Raw genomic sequence first — 16349 nt, forward strand, 5'->3', positions numbered from 1 at the left:
AAGGCATGACTGCTTTGAGGCAAAGGGTAGGCCAGACTCTAGTTCCACCCAGGCTGGTTCTCTAAGATGACTCCTTCAGATTCTGTTTGGCCCCAACCCTTCCAAAATGGGTGATAATGTTGCCTTCGAAAGAAGAGAAACGGGGGAACAGCTTGTACTGTCTGGTCTTTCTACGGTGACCCCGGTGAAGCCATCGTAAGCGAGGAGCGGAGGGACTCTTGAATCAGTTCTTGGCAAGGTGCCCCGTTCTCGCTTGCTTGTTTTTTTTTTCCTCCAAGAACATAGACAAATTCCACAGGCCTTGAAACTCGGCTGCTGTTGCAACTGTACCAAACAAAATTAAGGCCAAATTCAAAAGAGGATTCCTAAGTCCTTCGCTAATGAGAAAGGAGAGAAGGTGAGGCCAAGGCTGAGGAATGAAGGGTGGCTGCGAAGGGAGTCAGTTCTCAGCATGTGAGAGCTGTTGCAACAAGTTCGCCTGACGAGGCTCTTAGGCCACTTCCAGACGGATGCCAGCCAGGCCAACATCCAACAGGTACAGCCAAGCACAAAAAAACGCCTTTGTCCTTCCTTCCTTTCTTTCTTTCTTTCTTTCTTTCTTTCTTTCTTTCTTTCTTTCTTCCTTCCTTCCTTCCTTCCTTCCTTCCTTCCTTCCTTTCTTTCTTTCTCCCTTTCTTTTCTTTTTCTTTCTTCCTTCCTTTCTTCTTTCTTTCTTCCTTCCTTCCTTTCTTTCTTTCTTTCTTTCTTCCTTTCTTCTTTCTTTCTTTCTTTCTTTCTTTCTTCCTTTCTTCTTTCTTCCTTCCTTTCTTTCTTTCTTCTTTTCTTCTTTTCTTTCTTTCTTTCTTTCTTTCTTTCTTTCTTTCTTTCTTTCCTATGTATTTATTATGTTTTTTTTTAATTTTCTATTTATTCTTATTTATTCTTGTTTTTAAACTGCCTCCTCCCTCAAAGAGGGGCTTTTCTCCCCTTTTTTAACTTGATTGCCTGCTTTTTTATGTTTTAACTGCTTGGGTTCTATCTTAGCAGCTGATGTTTTATGCAATATCTTCAGTAAATATCTCAGCAGCTGAAGTTTTTATGCAATATCTTTAGTAAATTTCAAAAAGCAAACATTAAAACACAAACTGGCATAAAAGGCGAAAGGGAATAACGGGACAAGTTAAAAAGTGACAAAAGCGTACGTCAAACTAATATATAAACAAAAGGACCTCTATTTTCTTCTCTTAATTTGAATCTAACACATAATCGATTGTCAAAAAGTGAATAAGCACAATATTTGAAACACCACAATATATTTGTAGTCAAATCATATCTACTCCTCAAATCCCCAAGTCAGACATTTTCCCTGTTGGATTTCTGCCTGCAAAAGCACATCACCTCCCACCCCTCAGGTTTTGAAGGGAAATGCTTCTGTTGAGAAAACAGCACAACATGCTCAGCAGAAACAGGATTGCTGGTTGCGAGACAGCTTTAATATTCCCAAGCAGACGTGAATTGCCAATTAATAAATTTAGCTTACAGATTAGACAATGTCCTGCAGCCATCGGAGGAATTATGATTTGGCAGAATGCAGCTCCGATACAGCTGCTCTGCAACAAATCTAACAAAGCTATACTGAAGTGAATTGCTAACATTCCCATCCCACGCTGTCCGTATTTGGTCACATTTTCACCTAACCTATAAGTAAAATGCAAAATGGTGCATGTCAGTGGTGGGATTCAAATATTTTTACCCACCGATTCGGTGGGCATGGCTTTGTGGGCGCGCTTTGCGCATGTGCACACACTTTGCATTTGCGTGCGCACCAAACACAGACTTTGTGCAGGCGTAGAGGCATTCTAACTCACCTCCTGCAAGCCTGCACGATCCCGGTCACTTCAGCAGCTGCCGCACGGCACTCTTCTGTGGCGCTCAAAGCAGCTGCGCTTCAAATTCAGAGGTTAAAGGTGAGTATGGGAGTCCAGCGGGCAGGCAGGTAGGCCCAACAGTAGGGCAGCGGAGAGAACCGGTTCAGTCTCCACTGCTCATTGCTGCTACCGGCTCGGCAGAACCGGTAGAATACCACCACTGGTGCATGTTCAGACCTTGAGGATTAGTTCCAGAATAGGAAGAAAGGGTTCAATTACTCTATAGCCATGATGGTGAACCTATGGCACATGTGCCACAGGTGGCACGCAGAGCCAATTCTGCCAGCAACAACCTGCAGGCAAGCTTACCTCACTGTGCATGTGTGCACCTCACAGCTGATTTTTGGCCGGTTTGAGGCCTTTTTCGGCCTCCCAAAGGCTTGAGGAACACTTCTGCAGGCTTCTGCAAGCTTTGTAGGCCGAAAAATAGCCCCATTTTGTCTTTTTGGGTATTTTCAGAAAAACAGGAAGTGACAAAACAGGGCTAGTTTTTGGCCTGCAAAGCTTGCAGCAGCCTGCAGAAGCTTTCCTCAAGCCTTTGGGAGGGTGAAAAAAGCCTCAAACTGGCCCAAAATCAGCTGTGAGGCGCAGTGCAGGTAAGGGGGCAGCGGGAGGTGGGTGGGTGGGGATTGCGTGCGCAGGCGTAGGGGCCACATTGCCTTCTGGGTGCTGGCACGTGAGCACGACTGTGCAAGCACGTGCACAATTTTTGGCACAGGAGCCCAAAAAGGTTAGCCACCACTGCTCGATAGATAGATCAATGCGACATTTTTACACTGGGCAACTGAGTCATATTTGCGACAGTTGCAGTGTCCCAGAGTCCTGTGGTCCCCTTTTGCGACCTTCTGACAAGCAAAGTCCAATGGTGAAACCAGATTTATTTAACAACCATGTTGCTAATTTAGCAACTGCAGTGATTCACATAGCAAATGTGGCAGGAAAAGTCGTAAAATGGGGCAGAATTTCTCACTTAACATAAATGTTGGACTCAATTGTGGTTGTAAGTTGAGAACTATCTATATAATATTAGTAGGAGTTTCATTCATCCCTTTGATTGTGTTATTCCAAATAAAGTGTCCGCAATCCACCTTGGGGTAAAAGCATGAGATGATATGAGCAGCATTCCTCCCACTTGTGACTGTATGACTGTAACTTTGTCGCTTGTATCCTAATGATTTATATTGACTGTTTCCTAGTATGATTTGATTGCTTACGGTACCCTATGACTATCACTAAGTATTGTACCTTATGATTCTTGATTCTTGACGAATGTATCTTTTCTTTTATGTACACTGAGAGCATTTGCACCAAAACAAATTCCTTGTGTGTCCAATCATACTTGGCCAATAAATAATTATATCTATCTATCTATCTATCTATCTATCTATCTATCTATCTATCTATCTATCTATCTATCTATCTATCTATCTATCTATCTATCTATCTATCTATCTATCTATCTATCTTTCATCTATCTATCTATCTATCTATCTATCTATCTATCTATCTATCTATCTATCTATCTATCTATCTATCTATCTATCTATCTATCTATCTATCTATCTATCTATCTATCTATCTATCATTCTATCTTTATCTATCTATCTATCTATCTATCTATCTATCTATCATTCTATCTTTATCTATCTATCTATCTATCATTCTATCTTTATCTATCTATCTATCTTTATCTATCTATCTATCATTCTATCTCTATCTATCTATCTATCTATCTATCTATCTATCTATCTATCTATCTATCTATATCTATCTATCTTTCTGTCTTTATCTATCTATCTATCTATCTATCTATCTATCTATCTATCTATCTATCTATCGTCTATCATCATTCCAGTATTTTGAGAGGCTGCCACAAAAAGGAGAGGGTGGGTCAACATTTTCCAAAGCACCAGAGGGCAGGACAAGAAACAATGGATGGAAACTAATGAAGGAGAGAAGCAACTTAGAATTAAGGAGAAACTTCCTAACACTGAGGACAATTGACCAGTGGAACAGCTTTGCCTTCAGAAGTTGTGGGAGCTTCATCACTGGAGTTTTTAAGAAGAGACTGAAATGGTACAGGGCACAAGTGTCAAATTCACCATGTCATATTGCTGTCATGTGACGTATCATGACTTTTTTTTCCCTTCATGGAGCTGAGGTGGGCGTGGCCTGTGCATGATGCATCCGGCCCACGGGCCACTAATTTGACACCCTTGGCTATAGGGTTGACACCCCAGGTATAGAATCTCCTGCTTGATTAGAAGACCTCCAAGGTCTCTTCCATCTCTATTCTGATCATTATTCTGATTAATGCTTCTATCAATGCCAGGCCCACCATTCCGAATCCAAAGTGCCTTCATGGCTTCATTTGCCATTTGGAGAAAAGGGAAACTGGGACATCCAGTTCTGGATCTTACGCTGCCTTGTCTAATTTGGTCCTCGGGCATTCCAAAAATTGTGACGGAATGTTGGGAGATGGGATGGAATGTTGGGAAGCAGGACGGAATGTTGGGAGATGGGATAGAATGTTGGGTTATGGGATGGAATGTTGGGAAACAGGACGGAATGTTGGGAGATGGGATAGAATGTTGGGTTATGGGACGGAATGTTGGGAAGCAGGATGGAATGTTGGGAGATGGGATAGAATGTTGGGGTATGGGACAGAATTTTGGGAAGCAGGACGGAATGTTGGGAGATGGGATAGAATGTTGGGGTATGGGACAGAATTTTGGGAAGCAGGACAGAATGTTGGGAGATGGGATAGAATGTTGGGTTATGGGACGGAATGTTGGGAGATGGGATAGAATGTTGGGTTATGGGACAGAATTTTGGGAAGCAGGATGGAATGTTAGGAGATGGGATAGAATGTTGGGTTATGGGACAGAATGTTGGGAAGCAGGACGGAATGTTGGGAGATGGGATAGAATGTTGGGGTATGGGACAGAATTTTGGGAAGCAGGACAGAATGTTGGGAGATGGGATAGAATGTTGGGTTATGGGACGGAATGTTGGGAAACAGGACAGAATGTTGGGAGATGGGATAGAATGTTGGGTTATGGGACAGAATTTTGGGAAACAGGATGGAATGTTGGGAGATGGGATAGAATGTTCGGTCATGGGACGGAATGTTGGGAAACAGGACGGAATGTTGGGAGATGGGATAGTATGTTGTGCTGTGGGACGGAATGTTGGGAAACAGGATGGAATGTTAGCAATTGGCCATTAATATACTAGGAGTTAATGAAATCCACGGCTCTCAGCTATCCCGAAGCAGAACTATACCCAATTTTGCTTCTTGGAAATAAATCACTCAATCTGTAAAACAAACAGATTAGCTGGCAGCCCACACCCATTTATCCTCTTGGCAGTGTGCTTGTTCTACTAATTGTGAGGCTGAGTTCATACCATGGGTAAGTGTTTCATTATGACAACCAGGAAAACAACCTACATTGGTCTAAAAGAAAAGCGACAGATCCGATGCTCTTTGGATTTGAACTTCCGTGGAGTCGTTCTCCTGTCCCCCTAATGTGCCTGAGACCCAGCGGTGGGATTCAATTTTTTTTTTTTACTACCAGTTCTGTGGGCTGGCTTGGTGGGCATGGCGGGGGAAGGATACTGCAAAATCTCCAGTTAGGGGTGGTATTTGCCAGTTCTCCGAACTACTCAAAATTTCTGCTACCAGTTCTCCAGAACTGGTCAGAACCAGGGGTGGGATTCTACCAGTTCGCACCTATTCGCTAGAACCAGTTGTTAACATTCTAAGCAGTTCAGAGAACCGGTTGTTAGAAGAAATTACTGGTCTAATCCTGTAAGGAAGGCAGGAAGGAAACATTCTGGTGTTGCTTACAGAAACTGCCTTTCCGTTAACCCTTATTACATTCTTGGCAGGACTGGACTTTCAGTCTCAGGAATGTCTTTGGAATTTTTTTCCCTCCTTTGCTGGTACTTTGCTTGTTTGGAGTGACCATTTAAAGTTACAATGGCACTGAAGTGACTTATGAACATTTCTCACACTTATGACTGTTGCAGCATCCCCACAGTCATGAGAGGCCAGGAGAGGAGATGCGTGCCTCGATGTGAGTGATATTGAGTTGGCCACACCCAGGCAATAACATGACCACCAAGCCATGTCCACCCAGTCACATGACCACCAAGCCATGCCCACCACCTAAGCCATGCCCACAGAACCAGTTGTTAAAATTTTTGAATCCCACCACTGGTCAGAACCTGCTGAATACCCACCTCTGCTGAGAGCCCCTAATGATTCTCAAAGAGTTTGTAAATAGTCCCATGGAACTCTGCCAAAGTCCTTCAGGATAAGTCTGATAAGCACTCACCTTTATCTTCCTTGAAATGCAGCCAACGACTAAATTGCCAATTAGTTGTACTAGGCCAACGGAGCACAAATTCAATACGAAGCTTCAGGTTTCAAACTGACTACGAACAAAGTTGCTTCCTGCAAAGGTTCCTGTCTCTTTGCTTTGTCTTATGGGAAGGGAAATCACCTTCAAGTCTTATTCCCGAGTCACCCCTTTTCTCTTAACTGTTCTTGCCTTCTGGCAGCTCTGTGCATGTGCGCACTGGTAACAGGCTCCCCCTGTTCCTCTGCCTTGCTTCTATCAGATTCTGGAGGCTTCGGAGTCAGCACATAATTCCCAGATGGCCCTGGCCCCATCTCTGTATTGGACCCAGAACCTTCACCCCTCCCCAGATTCCCAGACTGGTCCATGTTCCTCCCCACTATCTGACTCTGCTGCCAGCTCCGCAGGCTACCGACAGACCACAACACCAGGAAGTCACAATGGGGGATCATAGGACCCCGGGACACTGCAACCGTCATAAATTTGAGTCAGCTATCAAGCATCTGAATGCAAATCCTGTGACCTTGGAGATGCTATAACGGTCATGGGTGAGAAAAATGGTCATAAGTCCCTTTTTTTTTCAGTGCCATTGTAACTTTAAACGGTCACTAAACAAACTGTTGTAAGTCAAGGATTACCTGTAGTTGAAAAGATAAGTGACAGCTGGGCAGTAACTCTTGCTGCTTTCTACCCAGCAACTACCCCTGTCAATTGAGAGGCTATGTTGAAACATGACTTCAGGAAAGCATACACATTTTAAAAAGCCTTTCCTACTCTACTAACAGAATAACAATAGAATAACATCAAAAACGTCATCCAAAAAAAGCACAACGAAGAATGTTCTTTCTGCGCCAACTCAGAAAGCTCAAACTGCCCAAGGAGCTGCTGATCCAGTTCTACAGAAGAATTATTGAGTCTGTCATCTGCACCTCTGTAACTGACCGGTTTGGTTCTGCAACCCAACAAGACAGACACAGACTTCAGGGGATAATTAGGACTGCAGAAAAAACAATTACTACCAATCTGCCTTCCATCAAGGACGTGTATATTGCACGAGTCAAAAAGAGGGCTGTGAAAATATTTACAGGACCCTCACACCCCAGACATAAACTGTTTCTACTGCTTCCCTCAAAACGATGCTATAGAGCACTGCATTCCAGAACAACTAGACACAAGAAAGGTTTTTTCCTGAATGCCATCACTCTGCTAAACAAATAATTCCCGCAACACTGTTCAACTATTTCCTAAGTCTGCACTACTATTACTGTTAATCTTCTCATCACTCCTTATTACCCACCCCCTCCGACTTGTCACTTGTATCCTTACAATTTATATTGACTGTTTCCTAGTATGATTTGATTGCTTATTGTACCCTATGACTATCTTTAAGTGTTGTACCTTATGATTCTTGATGAATGTATCTTTTCTTGTATGTATACTGAGTGTATTTACACCAAGACAAATTCCTTGTGTGTCCAATCACACTTGGCCAGTAAAGAATTCTATTCTATTCTATTCTATTCTATTCTATTCTATTCTATTCTATTCTATTCTATTCTATTCTATTCTAACAGAGCTGGAAGAGACCTTAGAGGTCTTCTAGTCCAACCCCCTGCTCCTCCAGCACCCAGAGGATCTGCAGTAGGCCCAGCTGAAAAAGAAATCTCTCTGTTTCCACTGTCACAATAGTTAGGGAAGTTCGTGGGAAGAGGACATATGTGTGACAGCCTAATCTGGCCACTAGGAGCTGGATATTGTGATATTACAATGCCTACTTGGGATCTCAATCAGCCAGACCTATCTTCTTCCCGGTTAGGTTTTTTTGTTCATTGTTTCCCCATATTTGGTTTTACCCAGGGGTGGGATTCCACCGGTATAACAACCGGTTCGGTGAGGAATTCAATTCACGATCTCCTGTTTTGTAATCCAGTGCCTGAAGCACTAGATTAGACCAAACTGGTAGTAGAGTTCTGCCATCATCAGACTGTGTGTAACAGAAGCCAAGTTATCCTAAATCCAGAAAAGGTCGTAGATGCAGAACTAGTATAATTTAGGCATAAGTTATATTGGCTAGTAGTGAGGGTTTTAAATGAAGCAAAATACTCTAAACTGTGTGTAGATGATCAGGCTGAGTCCGAGGGAGGTGTCAAATGCGTCATAAGTCACAAGTCCCTGCGTGCCCACAAGAGTAAGTTCAGCCCACTTTCAATGCTTTATTGTGCCTCTCATCTTATTGTTAGTAGCTCAGATTTTTATAGAGGGTCTAAGCTTGCAATAAATCTTCGTACTCATTTGCACTACCTGACTCTCCTGATATCCCTGCCACTTGACACTAAGTTTCCTCATAGTATTCTACAACATCAACCCAAATTGCCATTTATTTAATTTCCAATTTTTTTTTCTTCGTTTATTACATTTCTAAGCTACCTACTTTTCACAATTAAAGGCATGTATACATATCAAGATATTCCATCAGGTAACCTTGACAACATACATCCCTACATCACAAATGGCTTTATTTAAGATTGCAAGCCAATTAAAACAACCTTACATCATTAATCCTACAAGTATCAGTTTAGCAGCTAATTCATCTAAGGATTAAATTTGCTTGTAAAGAACGTTTCTAAAAGAAGGGAGATATTTTCCTTGCTTTTCAATATATAGATAGAATAGAATAGAATAGAGTAGAGTAGAGTAGAGTAGAGTAGAGTAGAGTAGAGTAGAGTAGAGTAGAGAGAACAGAACAGAACAGAACAGAACAGAACAGAACAGAACAGAACAGAATAGAATAGAATAGAATAGAATAGAATAGAATAGAATAGAATAGAATTCTTTATTGGCCAAGTGTGGTTGGACACACAAGGAATTTGTCTTGGTGCAAATACTCTCAGTGTACATAAAAGATACATTCGTCAAGAGTCAAGAATCATAAGGTACAACACTTAATGATAGGCATAGGGTACAATAAGCAATCAAATCATACTAGGAAACAGTCAATATATAGATCGTAAGGATACAAGTGACAAAATTACAGTCATACAATCACAAGTGGGATGGGTGATAAGGAGTGATGGGAAGATTAATAGTAATAGTAGTGCAGACCAGCGGTAGGATTCCAATTTTTTTACTACCAGTTCTGTGGGCATGGCTCAGGGGTATGGCGGAGGAAGAAACTGTAAAATCTCCAGTCAGAGATGATCTTTGCTGGTTCTCTGAATTACCCAAAATTTCCACTACTGGTTCTCCAGAACTGGTCAGAACCTGCTGAAGACCACCTCTGATGCAGACCCTCTGAATCAGATTCCAACAGGGGCATGACACTATGTATCTATGTAGGTAGGTGGGTGGGTGGGATGGATGGATGGATAGATGATAGATAGATAGATAGATAGATAGATAGATAGATAGATAGATAGATAGATAGATAGATAGATAGATATCCATCCATTATCTATCATCTATCTATCTATCTCTATTTATAGGTAGTTCTCAACTTATCACAGTTCATTCAGGGACCTTCCAAAGTTACAACAGCACTGAAAAAAGTGACTTATGAAGGGTTTTCACACTTACCTCCCATTGTAGCATCCTCATGGTCACATGGTCAAAGTTCAGCTACTTGGCAACTGACTCATATTTATGACGGTTGCAGCATCTCAGTGTTATGCAATTCCCCTTTTGCGACCTTTTGACAAGCAAACTCAATCGGGAAACCAGATTCACTTACAACTGTGGCAAGAAAGGTCATACAATGGGGCAACAGTCATTTAACAAAGGTCTCATTTAGCATCAGAAATGTTGGGGTCAGTTATGGTTTTAAGTCAAGGACTACCTGTAGTTTCACCAACAGTTGCTTAATTGCCACTAAGAACAACAGTCTTTGCCCTTGTTTTAAGGTTATGTTTTTAACCTGTATAATATTTTCTATCTGGACTTTAAAAACAAGACTTAAGGAAGCCATAAATGGGCAAAACGATTCCCAACTAATCAACCAAGGAGGGAAAGACAAGCCAGCCTCCCTTTTGATTAGATTAGCTGATAACTTGGAAAGCCTTTCTGTCTTTTTTTTTTTTTAACAAGCATATCTCATGGTTCATTGGCTTGAAAGCATCTGGATCGGTTTTAAGGGAGAAATGCTGGATTCTTAGAAGCCATATGGTTCAGCTGTAGGTCAAGAATGGAACTTTGTGTCTACTCTCCTGGCAATTGAGCTGTTAAGACACGATTGAAACATGTTTGTCAGGGATGCAGAAGTCCAAATCTTGTCAGCTGACCATTCTTCATTACTTGTGCCAATTCCCTTTGGGAATCCTAGAATCCTTAACTGGAAGGATCTTCTTGCTCAGTGCTGGAAGATCTCCAAGACAAGAATCTCCAATCTGTTTGCCTGAATGATCACCTCTCTGAGTGATTGGTTCTGCTATGAGACTGTTGTCAACATCAAGGTATTTATCCTAAAGCTAAAATGGCCCCTCCTGTAATACAAGTCTATGGTGTATAGTTGTCTCTTGCATGGCAGTAATAAACCAATTAGTTTCTGTATGATAACCACAACTGAGTTATTGGACTGGCACCTGCGAGATCCAAGTTGGAGTCCATCCACGGCCTCCTTTGGTGGCTTTGGGTCAGTTGTCCCAAAGGTGCTTTTTTTTCAAGAGGCAACTGGACTTTCTGGTTTTTCTTTGAAGGCGTTTCACTTCTCATCCAAGAAGCTTCTTCAGCTCTGACTAGAGGGCGGGGAATGGAAGGATTTATACTCCTTGCAGATAGCTGGTCATTTGCATTCTTTTAGAGAGTCCTTGAGGCCACCTGGAGGTTTATCTGTGCCATCAGGATCACCTGAGTGGTGCAAATGGGTGCGGAGCTTCCTTGGAACTTGGTGTCATATTTCCAGTCTACAACACAGTCCTTTCAACAGTTCCAAAAAGGCTCCACACCCATTTGATAAACCACTGATAAACCTCCAGGTGGCCTCCAAGACCTTCTAAAAGGATGTAAATGACCAGAGGTCTGCAAGGAATATAAATCCTTCCATTCCAGTCAGAGCTAAAGAAGCTTATTGGATGAGAAGCGAAACATCTTCAAAGAAAAACCAGAAAGTCCAGTCGCCTCTTGGAAAAGCATCTTTGAGACAACCATGACCTGGATGACTGAGAACCTCCATAGACCTTTGCGTCAGTTGTTCTTTCTACCTGCCCAATGTACTTCATAGTCTTGATGGGAGCTTGGAACTCCTGAGAGGAAAATAGGTTGCAAAATTAAGAAAGAAATAGACGTGACGAAGGCAACAAGAGCATAGTTTTCAAATTATGAGAAGGAACAAGAGGCACTTTTTGTCTAGTGGTTGAGGCAGCAAGATAGAAACCAGGAGACTATGAGTTTTAATTCTGTTTTAATCGTGAAAACTGGCTGGGTGACTTTGGGCTACCCAACTCTTTCAGCCCAACTTACCTCATACAGTTGTTTTTGTTATTGTTGAGAAAATAGGAGGAGCAGGGATATTAGGTATGCCACCTTGAGTTGTTTGCAAAAATGATAAAGGCAGGATATAAATAAAATAAACATTCCCATTCTTCTATACTAGACCAAAGGTCTCCAAACTTAGCAACTTTAAGACTTGTGGACTTCAACTCCCAGAATTCCTCAGCAAGTATGAGGAATTCTGGGAGTTGAGGTCCACAAATCTTAAAAGCAGGGGTGGGATGCTACCAGTTCTTCCTGGCTCTGTAGAACCGGTAGCTCTGAAGAGCAACCGACACAGAACCAGTTCTGTGTCTGCTGCTGTTTGGCCCACTCACCCATGGCTGGCTCTTACCTGACCTTTATTTCCTGCTTTTTCAACCTCAGCTGCTTTGCGCGGCACAGCTGAGATTGAAAAATCAGTAAAAAAAGTTGTTTTTCAAACGTAAGTACCGAACCGGTAGTAACACCGGTTGAATCCCACCTCTGCTTAAAAGTTGCCAAGTTTGGAGACCCCCTGCACTACAGACCGCAGCCTGAGTATTGTGCTCCATTCGAAAGACCACATTTTAAGTAGGATTGAGTCAAACTGGAATGGGTTCAGGAAAAGGCAATAAAGATTGTTGGAGACTGGAGATGAAGTCCAGGGAGGAGTGATGTAGGAAACTGGATACTGTTAACCATAACAAGACTAAGGACCTAAGACAATATCCTTCAAATTTCAGAAAGGGTATCACAGAGAAGAAAACCATGCCTTTCTCTGATTATCTCAGAGGACAAAACCCCGGGAACAATCATCCAAATTTGCAGGAAGATGGATTCCAAGTGAATGCTAGGACACTTTAACCATAGAGCCAATTTTCTAGAGAGATGACAGGCCTCTTGATTGGAGGCATTCAAACCATAACTGGACACCGATCTGTCTGGGATGTTTTTGCTCTGACTCTTCCACTGAACGTCGGGTTGGACTTGATGGCCTCAATTGGATTTGATGGCCTCAATTGCCTTTCCAACTCTCTGACGCTAGGATCATCTCTCATGTCAATTTTTCCTCTGTTGAACTTAATGATTTATTCTACCACCCCCCGCTTTTTTTTTATTTTTTGAACAAGACTGTTTTTCCATTTTCACAGCAGTTCCTCTGAATCCGTTCCAGCTTGTCGATCATTCAGGAGGTAGATCGAGTTTTGTGCACAGAACTCTCTGTCGTCTGTTGGTTTCCATAACAATCAAATCAAATTGATCCCCGCCTAAAAGAGAAAAACAGCTAGCTTGTTTTTGTATTACTTCTTTGAAGGAGGTGGGGCTGGCAAACGTCTTTGCTGGAAAAGGACTATCCATTCCGTTCAGATTTTTTTTTGCAGCAAACATGAGCTGGAGGTGTTTTCTTCCAAGATGGGGAAAAAACTTCAAAATGGCTGCCAACAGAAATGGCTCCTTTCTTTGTTTACCACTATGGAGAAACTTAATTTTTGGCACTGTCAGCAACTACAAGTAGCCCTTGGCTTACAACAGTTCATTTAGTGAGCGTTCAAAGTTATAACAGCCCTGAAAAAAGTGACTTACGACCATTTTTCACTCCTTTGACCGTTTGCAGCATCCCCATGGTCACGTGATCAACATTCAAATGTGTCATGCCCCTGTCAGAGTCTGAATCTGTGGAGGAAGATGAACAGTTGTACTGTGACTCCATTGGCTGTGGAGGAGGCTGGAAAAGGGCAAAGTCTGGCTGGGCAGAGCAGGAGAGATGTAGAACAAGGGAGAGGTAGTTCAGAGGAAGACTAAGGCCCACCTCCTCTTCATTCTAGGGCATGCAGAGAGGAACAGAGAAGAGAGCAACATGGGTTGTGTAGCTTACGGGAGAGGTAAGGGCCCTGATTCCCTTCATTAGCCACCTCTGGGAATGAAATTTTAAAAGAACTGAATGCTGACTGCGGCAGGCTGGGAGCAAATGTGACTTTATCCTGTGTTGTCTTTGCTTATCTGTGGTCCTGGGGTCTTCCCAACCATGTGAGTTTTGCCATGCCTTCACGTCTGGAATTCTTGCTCCTGCCCTGCCAAACTAATTACCTCAGTCTGGCTTGATTGGATTTATAATTACAGTTTGTGTTGACCATGTTTTGGACTTAATACTCTGCAGTCAGAGGCTGTTCCTGGGAGAGTTTTTCTCCAGCCAGAAGGTAACCTGGATATTAGGTGTTAAGTATGGTCGGTGAGTCGCATGAATAGACGAGGCTTGAGTAGTGAACAACAGCTCTTTATTTAACAGATAGATTCTGAGACAAAAACCCTAGCGCGCGGCAGCTCTTGTTATAGAGCTGGCTGTGGCTAGGCAGCCAATGACAACTCTTTGAGTTTGCCACGCTTGGTTTCAGCCAATCGCGGCAAACCCTGTATAAGCCAATCAGGAACGTTCAAGCCATCCAATCACGATCCGGCTTTTCTGGACCAATAGGAACGCAGGGTGTCAAGCCTGCTAATATGGAACATTCAGGGCAAAGTTGGAGCTAATAAAGGGACTTTTATTGATTATCTGACAGTGTTGTCTTTGTGCCACGCCCTGGGTCATCACAAAATGCTTGACAATGGACTCATATTTATAATAATCGCAGTATCCCAGGCTCATGTCATCCTCTTTTGTGACCTTCTTACAAGCAAATGTTGGAAGAAATATCCTTCTGGATTCAGTTCCAAGAGGGGGAAAAGACACTGGATTCATGGAAGTTGCTTGGAAAAGAAGGTTTATTGATGAACAGGATCACATGCCTTGGAGATCTTGGGTGAAAAAAAGGGCAGAAATCACGAGAGTCCCTGGGTTTTAAACCCTTTCTAGCTTTGAACTTCCTGGGGCACAGGAAGAGTATCCTGATTGGTTGCTGTCAGAGGTCATAGCTAGCTTTGTAGGTTGTCTGTGTGCTAAGTTTGGTTGAAACTTGGTGGGTGGTGCAATGAAGGGCAGTTAAATGGCTCTGTCTGAAGGAGGTAGATCTTTGTTATGTAGAATAGACCAGCCCAGGCCTTAATGGACCATTAACCAAGATTTGAGGGGGAGTGGGGCTGAGTTTCTGCCTCTCTGAGTTTCTACTTCTCTTTTAGGGGAAGTATTCTGCCTTTTTAATATATCTTAAAATATTTCATTTTTCTAGGAGAGGGGTGGGTTTTAACTTCCTACACAAAATCAATGGGAAAGCCAGATTCACTTAAGCACTGTGGCAAGAAAAGTTGTAAAAGGGGACAACATACATTTAACAAATGTTTCCCTTAGCAACAGAACTTTGGGGCTCAATCTTGGTTGTACGTCGAAGACTCCTCGTGGTTCTTTCCACATGATTCTTTTATTCAAGATATCACAATATATCCCTGTCAATCATTCTCTGCTGCAAGTGCCCTGCTTTCCAATCATTTATGTTCCCATCAAGGCAGAAGGAAAGGAACCAAGATGGTGGGTGCAGCCAGGGGGAAAAACCTTCACCCTCTACTATGTGTATATTGATATTGAACGCGAAGAGGCAGGGCTTTGTCCCCGTCCCCCGTGAATGAATTGATGGCAAAGTCTAAAAGGTTCTGGACACTCAGAGATTCCTTAATGCCAAGTCAGAAGAAAGAGGAACCATTATTTGACATTGGGAGAACTTAAGCCTGACTCCCTTGGGGGCCGAGAAGATCAGATTTGTGGATGATATTAAGCTGGCAGGAATAGGCAACATCCTGGATTTTGAGGTGATTGGCTCAAGATGGATCTTGACAGACTTGAACACTGGGCCCTATCTAACAAAATGAAAATCAATGTAGAGAAAACTAAAGTCTTAACAGGGATACAACCAAGATCAAGTGAGGTACTAATACCGCTCTATTAAGCCTTAGTAAGACTACATCTAGAATATTGCATCCAGTTTTGGTCACCACACTATAAAAAAGAGGTTGAGATTCTAGAAAGAGTGCAGAGAAGAGCAACCAGGATGATTAGGGGACTGGAGACTAAAGCATATGAAGAACGGTTACAGGAACTGGGCATGGCTAGTCTAGTAAAGAGAAGGACCAGGGTAGACATGATAGCAGTCTTCCAATATTTGAGGGGCTGCCACAGAGAGGAAGGGGTCAAGCTATTTTCCAAAGCACCTAAATGCCAGACAAGGAATAACCGATGGAAACTGAACAAGGAGAGATTCAACCTGGAAATAAGGAGAAATTTTCTGACAGTGAGAACAATCAACCAATGCAAAGCTTGCCTTCAGAAGTTGTGGGAGGTTCGTCACTGGAAGCTTTCAAGAAGAGACTGAAAGAGACAAGAAGAGACTTTGTCAGAATGGTGTAGGGTCTCCTGTTTAGGTGGGGGGGGGGGTTGGACTAGATGACCTACAAGGTCCTTCCAACTCTGTTAATTTGTTTCTCATGTTACTAGCTTTTGACATGCACAGTTGCTCCTGAAAAGAAAGCAAACTAGATCAGAGCTATGACCCGGAGAAGGATTTTGAGACTCCTCAGATCCTAGAGGAACACAGGTAGTACATGGATTATGATCAATTGGTTAGCAACTGTTCGAAAGTACAACCAACCTCCTGGGGATACTTAGTACTGAAGTTCTGATTATACCCACCCTAGTCACATGATCCGATTT

The 16349-nt window shown here is 42.5% G+C and overlaps 1 long non-coding RNA gene across 1 annotated transcript in view; it reads left to right on the top strand.

Moving 5' to 3' along the window:
* The first annotated feature begins 271 nt into the window (after positions 1 to 271).
* The window catches only part of LOC148126517 (uncharacterized), a 30545-nt gene continuing 14467 nt past the window's right edge, over positions 272 to 16349 (top strand). The window contains exon 1 of the long non-coding RNA XR_015742512.1: positions 272 to 535. This is a non-coding gene — a long non-coding RNA (uncharacterized LOC148126517). The remainder of the gene's footprint in view (positions 536 to 16349) is intronic.

The sequence above is a fragment of the Pseudonaja textilis genome, chromosome 2 (genome assembly GCF_049901715.1).
Source record: "Pseudonaja textilis isolate UNSWEBS1 chromosome 2, rPseTex1.2, whole genome shotgun sequence".
Taxonomy (NCBI): domain Eukaryota; kingdom Metazoa; phylum Chordata; class Lepidosauria; order Squamata; family Elapidae; genus Pseudonaja; species Pseudonaja textilis.